Source organism: Acomys russatus, chromosome X (genome assembly GCF_903995435.1).
Source record: "Acomys russatus chromosome X, mAcoRus1.1, whole genome shotgun sequence".
In the NCBI taxonomy this organism is placed as follows: Eukaryota; Metazoa; Chordata; class Mammalia; order Rodentia; family Muridae; genus Acomys; species Acomys russatus.
The window spans coordinates 88,940,076-88,947,588 of record NC_067169.1 but is presented as its reverse complement, the minus strand read 5'-3'; positions in this window follow the sequence as shown (position 1 = coordinate 88,947,588).

Sequence of the window (7,513 nt, the reverse complement as noted above, 5' to 3'; positions counted from 1 at the left end):
CTCACAGGATTTCACATGTTTTCAAACGGACTGTGCAGGGAAAAGATATCTGCTTGGGGCCTATGAAGGAGAGAAAGGGCTTGCATGGCTTCTGAGCTGACAATAATAGGTCTCTGGCGCGGGGGTTGGGAGGTGGGGGCAGGGCCCCTTTAGACTGAAGTCCTAATTCTTTGTTTGGGCAGTTTCTTCGTCCAGCCCAGAGCAATGCTGTAGTTTTACCTACACTCCCATAAGCAATTGGGAAATCTTTCACGGAAGACTGCACACCGATTTCGCTTTGGATGTCTATAAATAGCTTACTGAAGAATACCTGTTTTGTGGATTTGCTCTATCTTTAATCCACAGAATTTATGTATGATGGCAAAGAAAGAAGTCCTGTTGGAAGTTTAGGTTGGAGAGCTGAGGCAGCGAGACTCCATAGAGGGCAAAAGCTAGGTGAAAGAGCAAGCAGGCGAGGAATTAAAAAGTAGGACCACTGAACGTCTCATGGGTGAAGGTTTTTTGTCTTGATTGTTAGGGAATAATATCTAGTGACACATGGCTTCAGTGCACTTGTTCCTGGCATTTTATGGTTGGTAATACAAAACTCCGCAACTGCAGGGAGGGTTATAAACTGTCTGGCCATGACCCCCTTCTGGTTTGCAACTGGAGCTTTTTAGCATTTTTGACTGTGTCATCTCTGAATTTGGAAACAAATGTGTTTCATAAAATATATTAACATTGATTTCTAAGAAATTTTTGTGGAAGGAATTCTGAAGTTTGTAAACATGTGACAATATTCTGAACCTTTTTGCTCTTCCCCACTCCTTCTTGTTTTTTTTTTCGAGACAGGGTTTCCTTGTATTGCTCTGGCTCTCCTAGAACCAGCTTTGTAGACCAGGCTGGCCTCGAACTCACAGAGATCCATCTGCCTCTGCTTCCAGAGTGCTGAGATTAAAGGTGTGTGCTACCACTGCCTGGAAATACAGATCTCACTATGTAGCTTGACTAGCCTGGGATGCTCTATGTAGAGCCGGCTGGCCTAGAACTCACAATGATGGCTCAGAGGTTAGAACCGTCGTCTTCCAAGGTCCTGAGTTCACTTCCCAGCGACCACATGGTGGCTCACAAACTTCCATCATGAGATCTGTGCCTTTCTTCTGGTGTAGGAGACATGGGCAGATCTTATAAATAATAAATAATAAATCTTTTAAAAATTCTACACAGTTTAAACGGCTAGATGAAACAGACTACTTTTGAACAGTCAGAAATTTTATATCATACTTTTTCCTCTTGGGCTCATATTTTTATTATCCTCAACCCAGAATATTTTATTCCAATGTAATATATTTTTATTTTTGAACATCTTTTTTTTATCACCTCCTAATCTTTGCCATAAAAACATGTATAAACTTACATTGTGAAGTGCTTATTTCCTATTACTGTTATGCCCGGAAACTTCCATCAGACTGCTTCTATTGTAGCCATCCTCACCACTCAGACTCAAAACCAGTTGATGTGTTTACCAAAAAACTTTGCTTAATAAACCTGCCAGCAGGGAACAAGGAAAGTTAAAAAGATGGAGGAAAATAAATTGGCTGTAATTTATTTATTTATAAATAAAATTAACTCTATATTGGATGGTACTTATTGTTCAAATGAAATAAAATACAGCATTTTTGGTAGACTTTAGTGTCAAGAAATACTGTTCACACAAAATAGTAGATGAGAATAAAAGTAACTCTTTTAAAACAATAGTGCTGAGCATTTCCTAACTTATACACCAGAAATTGCATAATGATCTATCGTAAAAGTTATAGTTATATGCCATGATCTACCAAATGGTAGCTTAGTCCCTCCTTTGAGTTTATTGAAACCAAAGCATTGGGATGACGTGCCGTACCAAAGGGCACAATTAGCATAATGAAGTTTTTCAATGCCGGCACCGTATTTCCTATGGGTTCTTGTTTTTTGCCTAGGAGGTCTGCAAAGTCAAACTTTGAGGTAAGTTGATCACTGTCTCTCTTTGTCTCTGTCTCTGTTCATCCCCTCTCTCTTGCACTCTCTGTCTCTAAGATGGGGAATGTAAAGTATAAAGTAACTATTAGGTTATGTTTGAACAGATATCAAAGTTTAAGAACACTGTTATGGGTGTTAAAAGTTTTGAAAGTCAGTTAAGGAGACAGGACAAAGGCTGGGGCTGTGCTTGTTGGCAGTGTGCCTGCCTCTTGGTTCCCTTCCTGGCCCTGCCTCATGGGCATGGTGGTGCTTTTTGTATTCTCAACAGTTGAGGTAGAGGCATGAGGATAAGAAGTTCTCAAAATTACATAGTCAGTTAAATTTAACTGGTAGACACTGTTTATTAATCATCTCTACGTCTTCATATTTCTAGTCTATTTTTTTGGGGGGGGTTTAGACAGGGTTTCTTTGTATAGTAGCCCTGGCTGTCCTGGAAGTCTCTCTGTAAGACCAGGCTAGCCTCAAATGCACAGAGATCCATCTGCTTCTGCCTCCCCAAGTGCTGGGAGTACAGGTGTATGCCACCACCCCTCAACAACTAGTATAATATTTCAAACTTAGTAGTTGTACAACATAGGGTGTGTTTTTGCTTTTAAGCACTGGGGATTGAAACCAGGACCTTGCACATGCCAGGCAAATGTTCTTCAATCGGGCCCCATCTGTAGGCCAGTAAATAGCTTTGAAAGTATTAACAGTTGACTGTCTAGAAAGAGACTATATGTTTACCTTAGAGAAGCCCTGAATAGCCCTTCTCTTTTGAAGTTCTGGATCATTCATTTCAAATCGATAGGCCACAAGGATTTAAAGTATAATTTAGGTACCCAGGGAACTTATAGAATGTGTTGGCTTCATAAAAACAATACACATAGTGCGCTGCATATGGAACTAGACTCAATAGAACTTCTGAGTCTCCTAGCCACTGCAGCATACACAGCTACACAGTCAATAACAGTGATATGAAGACATTAGGAAAACGAGATTGCTTTAAGACTAAAGGAGAAAAGAATCTGGGTGCTACAGAGACCAAACAGTAGTCACAGCTGTTGACTTTTGGGGACAAGAGAACAAGAGGAGGATAAAATGAGCAATAAAAGGCCATTGAAAGCACACCTGTTGTAGTGGGAGACAGGCCTTGGACAGTATCTAGTTACATGCCCTAGAACAATTTCCCCTCTTATTTGTTTTAAACTCCGAATAATCTAGGGATAAAATAGGACTCAGATGAGGTATTGTCTTAATGTTTCCTATAGTCAACATTCATTTTTGTATTGCTGGGCAAAAGAAATATATATAGTCAAAGATAGGGCACAGACAATGTATCTTTTACAATGCTATGACAATGTAACTGATATAAGAAAAAAATAATTTTGATGGTAAGCATCAAACCAGTTTAATCTCTGTCTCTGTCTCTCTCTGTCTCTGCCTCTGTCTGTCTGTCTGTCTGTCTCTGTCTCTCTCTCTCTTTCTCTCCCTCCTACATTCCCACTCTCCTTCCCCTTTCTCCTCTCCAGTCCCCCTTGGATTTTAAGGATAAATTCTCAAGTGGCCCACGCTGGCCTTCACCTCCCTATATAGCCAAAGATGCCATCAAACTTGCTTCCTCTGCTTCATAAGTGCTAGAGTTACAGGTGTTCATCACTATGCTCATCTTAAGTTGTAATCTCCGTTGTTAATCTTTTTCTCCCTTTCTTTTAAAATATATTTGTTTTATATGTGTGAGTATTTTTCTTGCATGTATATTTGTGCACCATGTATGTACCTGTTGTCCATGGAGACAAGAAGAGGGAAATGGAATGCCTGGAACTGGAGTTACATATGGCTGTGAACCTTGTGGGTACTGGTAACTGGAGCTGGGTCTTCTGCATGAGCAACAAGTTCTCTTAATTCCTGAGTCATCTTTCTAGCTGCAAGATACTCTAATTATTACTTTATTTGCACAGAAGACATTAATACGCTATACTAAAACAAAATTAAACAGATTTTTAATGTCTTAAAATTTTTAATTTTTATTGATAATACTGTATTCATACCTAATAGGAATAGGGATTTTAAATTATTTCTTTAGTTTTGAGGTTATAACATAGTTATATCAGTTCTTCCTTTATTTTCCTCCCTCTACACCTCCTTGCTTTCTTTCAAATCCATGGCCTCTATTTTTCATTAACTGTTGTTATATATACATATGTATACACATAGACTCCTAAATACATATTTGGCTTCTTTTTCATCCCACTTGCTGTTATATGAGGCAAAGAATTTCCTATTGGTCCCATTCATAGCTTATGTTAGGATCTATTACAGCATGTTTCCACCCCCGCCCCCATGCACCGACGATGGAACCCAAGACCTTCCACAGTCTATGTAAGCTTCTTTCCTATGAGCTGTTTACAGCCCTTTAGAGACACATTAATTCCATTGAGAATTCAACTATTAGTAGGGGAAGATGGCATTGAAGGATGTTTCCATTTTGTCAGTGTGCTCAGAGAACCTGAGATGGTAAAGAGTCCTTCCTGATGGAAGAGGGGAAGAAAGAGATCAGATTGTAGGAGTTCAGTGGGGTACAAGCAATAGTTTTAGCTTGGCGTGAGTCACTTTCTTCATTTCTGTGATAAAGTAAACAATAAAAACAACTCAGAAAAGGAAGGGTTTATTTTGGTGTCAAGGGATAGAGCAGTGGTTCGCAGACCCCTTTGGGATCATTAGAATGACCCTTTCACAAGGACCATCTAAGAGCACCTGAAAACACAGATATTTATATTATATTTCACAACAGTAGCAAAATTCATTTTAAAGAGTCACAGCATTAGGGTCACAATGCATCTATAATCCATCAGTACAGAGCCATGAATGCAGGTCCCAGCCTGTGGAATCCTGGCCCTCACATTTGGAGTGGGCATTCTCTGTTCAGTTAAACATTTCTGAGAATATTCTCACATATATGCCCAGAGGTGTGTCTCCAAGATGATTTTAGACCCTGTCAAGTTGATAAGTTCAACCAGCACACGCTTTTTCCTAAGAAGCAAGAGACAACCACTGAATACTTCTCATGACCTAAAATGACAACTATCTGATTTCCAGCTCCCATATTTCCCAGGGCCTTCAGTTCTTGGATTGCAGGGCTAAGCCAGGCTAGTGCTACAGGCACTGATAAGTCTTGCCTCGCTCCGGAGTCCTCGCATTAGATGTGAAAAGAAATAAGTACCTTGACTCGACGGAAGTGTCAGAGATGAAATTAACAGGTTGTACTGATAAACTCATGACAGGGAAAGAACTCTACCATTGGGGATAGCTTCTGGTTTTCCTGCCTTACTGACTGGATAGATCATGGTACCTTTGCCTGATGGTACATCACCTAAAGAGAATGAGGAATTTAGGAAAGTGCTTACACATCTCGAAGGCACTTCCTGCTGTCCTGGATTACTGCTACCTGGGAGATATACATGGCAGGCAAGCGTCGAGATCAGAATAAAGATGTATGAAAATGTCATTGCCACACGATTGACAACTTGAGAATGATTTAAATAAACGAGGTGTAGGCTATATCCTGAGGAACTCCAACACTGCAAGCCCGCTCAAAGATGGAGAAACCAAAATAGGACATAATGGCCTATACATGTAATCCCAGCAGTTGGGAGGTGGATATAGCAATAACAAAAATTCAAGGCCACACTTGATCCATAGCACATTGAGGCTAGCCTGCACTAAATAAGACTCTGTCTCAAACAAAAACAAAAACATAAAAATGGAGAAATAAGGCAGATGAATGCAAGGAGGGGCACTTTCTCAGGATCAAGATTCAGTTTTTCAAAGAGGGGAAACCTGAGCAAGGGTGCTATTTTAGAAAGCAAAGGCACACTGTTTCAGCAAAGGGATGGTGGCTTTGTGAGGCCAATTTGTCCTCCCCCTCCTTCTCCCTAAGTTATATGCAATGAACGCAAGAGCAAAGTGGTTCATTTTAATATACATGACTGGGACACAGAAAATATGTTCTCCTTTTGAATATTATGAAGTTTATTGAAAAATATGCTGGGTGTTTTTCCACAGGCATATGACAAACTGTCTTAGTTTCTTTGTCTGGACACTCAGACAAAGTCTCTGATTTATTACCACACACATGGGCCAAATACACTAGAACTCACCAAAACAGGAATCAGATTCCTTTAAAATGGGGGGAAATGCTACAATTAATTTCAGGGGAAATGTCCACAGGGATAGCCAATATTACGCCTATGCTTGTCAAGCAGACACAGCAGGATGATCAAAGGGTGCAAAACACTGTAGAAACGCACCATGTGCTGAACCTGCCTGATGTATGTGAGTTTCTGGAAACGCGAAGCCCTTTGAACAAAGGAGCATAAACTGTACACAACCTTTGCATTCACTTAGAGTCAGATATCAAAGAGGATCTTGCTTTCTTTAACTAACACAACTGGACGCTGGCTGGGAAAGCTTAAGCTGAAAACAGCCTAGAACTGCTCTAAGAGAGGCACAGAACAGGAAGTTTCCAGAAGGAATGAAAGAAAAATGTAACGGAGGGTGAACAGACACAAAGTGCTGGTTACTTTGCCTGAATTTTATCCCAACAAATGAATTCAAATAGTAAAGAATGTATTTCAGAAAACCAAGTCCCTTTTAAAGAAAAATTACACACTGTATAAATTCTGAACTCATGATATTAATAAATCTTGGAGACACAGGGAAAGGGAGGAAGAGTGGCGTGAGTGTGTGGGGTGGGTGGGTGGGGAGCGAAGAGTGAGAATGAGAGAGTCTAAGAAATGGACTCTGTGTCTGCCTGACAGCGACTGGATGAAATCACAAAGAAAACACTGGCAAGAGATCAGGCCTCCTGGAATCCATTAAATACAAAGGAGGAAACGAACTAAATCTGGTTACTGCTCAGTATGCTATATTCCAGAGTTGAGCAGAGCTGGTTAAGGTAGGCAGATCCAGCAATAAAATTTCATCAAATCAGCATTCATAAAATAACAAGAACAGAAGTTTGCTAGGCTATGGAGCAACTGCTGCTGCTACCAGAGGGCCTCGCAAAATACCAGCATGCAACCAAGGACAAACAACTCTCGTCAACTCGCCCACTCTCCACTCTCCATCAAACTCCAAACTCTCCCTAATAACACACGATGACTCAGTCACATCACACTCTCACAGATAAACCATGCAAACACTACTCCATACAACAAACACAACTCTCAAATCCCCACATCAACTACTCACCTCTCAACTCAAAAACACAGTCTGCAACTCCTCAACTCTCCACTCCCAAATCTCAAACATCCACACTCACACATCACTCCTCTCAAACTCTGAAAACACACTCTCAAAACACTCTCAACTCAACAATACACGCTCAAACTCACTCCGAACTCCCTCAAAACTCCCACATATCTCACAACTTCTCATCTACAAACCGCAACGCCCAACAAAACTCAACCTCTCAACTTCATATCAAACTCAACTCTCAACTCAACTCTCACGCTCACATAAAACTCACCTCAAC